General features: G+C 46.8%; 1 protein-coding gene across 2 annotated transcripts in view; it reads right to left on the reverse strand.

Annotated features, from left to right (window-relative positions):
- LOC106722581 overlaps positions 1–3,208 on the reverse strand; it is an 87,698-nt gene that overhangs the window by 23,826 nt on the left and 60,664 nt on the right. The gene's annotated exons all lie outside the window — the stretch shown is intronic.

Raw genomic sequence — 3,208 nt, forward strand, 5'->3', positions numbered from 1 at the left:
TTCCTGCTGCCCTGGTAACTTGCAGGGATGGGCTCCTGACTGACTGCTAGGGCTCTCTCCCTAGCAGTTTCAGCCCTTAAAGGAGCAAGGCACCTTAGTGCCCTGCGACAGTATGCTCCAGCAGTGGGGGGTGAGGGGCACCCTTCATTAGAGTGGCTCTGAGAGGCACTCCAATTAAAGCACCCAGAGCATCTTGTGTATCAGTGTTCAACGAGCTTTAGTTTAAGTGCCCTTGCCGCCATTTTTAAGCATGGGGATGCTGATACACTAGACTCTGGAGTCTGCTGGAGCACCGTAATTGTCATACTCCAGCAGACTTGATTAATCGAGCCTTCTCCAATGTGCTGTAATTACAGTGCATCAGAGCAGCCTTGCTGCTCATGTATAGGCACCCTAACACTCTTCTGGTTCTGGTTCAGCTGCCATTCAAGAAGCATGGATTTCATGCCACATGCCAGACAGGTTGTGCTTATTTATTTTAGTAAGAGCTAACTTAGACTCAGTAGGGAATGGAGGGATAATTCAGTCTTTCAGATTCTCCAGGGCACACAAACTAAGCAGGGGTAATGAGTTCACAGAGCCAGGGGAAACCTACATTTGATTCTCTCACCTTCCCTGATAGGTATTACTGAAACCCAAGAGGAACCGTTACCCCAGCAGCACAGGACTAACCATAGCCCAGTGACAGAGACAAACAGACTGAAATCCTGTGTGCACGCATGCACATGTGTATGTGTGCGTGTGTGCATGTATACATAAGACAGAGAAGAAATGTGGTAATTAGATTGCATCAAAATGTGGGGCCAAGACTAAGAAGATGGTGTGCGTGCAGGACAGGCACAGCCTTGAGGGAGCACAAGACTCCAGTACCAAGAAACTGGTGAAGTGCGTTGCTTTGACAGAGCTTTCCAGAGGCTCAGACTGGAACAGAAGGGGATGCACTTCAGCTTAAGATAAAGATGCCTGATCAGAGTTATATTAGGTCAGAGTCAGGGTTCCTAGAAGGCAGGATTGCAGTGCCTCAGAGCGCAGATGGGGAACTTGAGCAACACCTGCTCAATATGTACATGGCCTCTCACTCCCTCCCTGCCAGAAGTACTAAATTCACCCACAAACTAGTAGAGGGAAGTGGTGGCCTGCAACTCTGTTACAGAAATTCAGAGTACTGGGTGGGCTGCTGGAGCTCCAGTTCTCAGCTCAATTTGCTTTTGGGGTAGGGGCACCTCACAAAACATCTTTCAAGCACTGTGGTTTGCATTTGGCATTCTTCACCCCCGACTGTCTTAATTGCTGAACGTAATTACTGAAGCAATAGTGGCTGTTTTATCTCAAGGGACATCTGTTTTCTTCTCTCCAGTTAGTCAAGGGTGTTATTTTTGCCTGTACATTACAAATATTCTAAGGATCATGTGGGACTTGCTTGCTCGTAGCACTTGGTTTAGCATCAGGAATGCTGTAGTGTGGAAGGTCATGCCCCAATCAATCACAATGCCCACCAAAATACTAGTGAACAAAATGGAGCCAATTAACCTTGGGATTAATCAAGTATTAGCTTTGTAAAGAGAGTAAGATAGTAGGTAGATGAGAGCCCTAGTGAAAATAAAGTGTTTCCACCTGTAGTTAACACACAATACAGGCATTAAGAGAGTACTGTGCAAACCCTCCCAGGCGGTGCTGCTGGTGGACCTCAAAGCTATCACTTCCTCAGAGAGGGGGAGGAAGGTCCGGCGCAGACCACTAATTAGTGACTTAAGGAAATACAGGGTCAAATCCCTGCTACACTTCAGACTTTCTTTGTGACTTGGCACAAAGCACTTAGCACCAACGCCAGTTTGGTCCCTGACTTAAGCAGAATGTTGGTTCCTAAGCTCCAAAGCAGCCTGGACTTGATCTTCTAAGACTGTGTAGAATTAATCCAATTGGACCACTCCACCCCAGTCAAGTTTCCCAGCTGGGGAGGCTCCTAAATCCCTTGAGGATCTTGCTCCATTAGGCATGCTCTGAGCACACCTGACTGACCCCAACAGCACTGAGTTCAGCTCAAAAACAGTAACAGTAGTGGTGCTACCCACCTTTTCCACAATAGATAAGCCATTAGAGCACTCACACAGGAAGTCAAGACTGAGGTCAGAGGACTTCCTCAGACTAAGAATATTCAAACCCACATCTCCCACTTCCAGGGGTGGAATCCAAAGCGGGTGTAGCTGTGGTGGTATGGTCACTCCTTTACCCACCGGTTTGCCACTGACAGCTCTTATTCTTGGCTGCTGGATGTATGCACAACTAGCTCTCTGACACAGCTGCACCCCACTTTTTCCTGTCCTGAATCACTACTGCCTACTTCTCAGAAAAGTGCCCTAATCACCAACCTATATGAATAGTTTGGTTGGGGACCCCCTCCATTTCTCCTGTTAAAGCTGATCAAATCAATTGTCCTAACACTTAAAATGCAAACACCTCCAAAACCAAACTGGATCTGGTCCTTAATCCCTTTAGGCAGTTATACACATACATTTGTCTGCTCCAACACACTAGAGATCCAGCACACTGGAGTGGACTTGATTAATGAAGTCTGCTCTGTATGCGATCCGACACGCCTGGTGCTGCGGCGTATACATTTGTATAAATGGCAAAATGCACATCAGCACCAAGAAAATGGCAGCGGTGCACTTTTGAACTGAAATTCCTTCGATGTGTTTTAGTTCAAAAGTGCACTGCCACTGTTTTCTCAGCGCTGATGTGCATTTCATGGTTTATACAAATGCACGCACCGCAATGCAGGGCACTTTTAAAAGTGCCCAACACTGCAGCACAAGCATGTGTACAAATGCCCTTTGTACCTCAGTTTCTGCTCGGTAACACAGTGATAACTAGGGGCAGATGAGTACCTCAGATAATCTGGGCCTTCAGATGTCTTCTCTGCCTATGCTGGACCCAAGTCATATGCAATTCTGCAGATGCCCTTCAGTCATAATCTGCAGCTGCTCTCTGCTCCTGCAACCCTGCCAATATATCTCATTCCTTCTTAGCAATGTCCCTGTTACTGCAGAACTGGCTCTACCTTCTGCAGAGGCAGAAGTTGAGTGTAATTACATGACTTCAAAAGTTCCTTTTTTCAAGGAACCCACAGTTTTCCGGCCTGAAAGTCTGGTAGCCTATTATCCCCTCTAGCACCCAAGCCTCAATTGTGCTACTTATTATCTGTTCC

The sequence above is a fragment of the Alligator sinensis genome, unplaced genomic scaffold, assembly GCF_000455745.1.
Source record: "Alligator sinensis unplaced genomic scaffold, ASM45574v1 scaffold758_1, whole genome shotgun sequence".
Classification (NCBI taxonomy): Eukaryota; Metazoa; Chordata; order Crocodylia; family Alligatoridae; genus Alligator; species Alligator sinensis.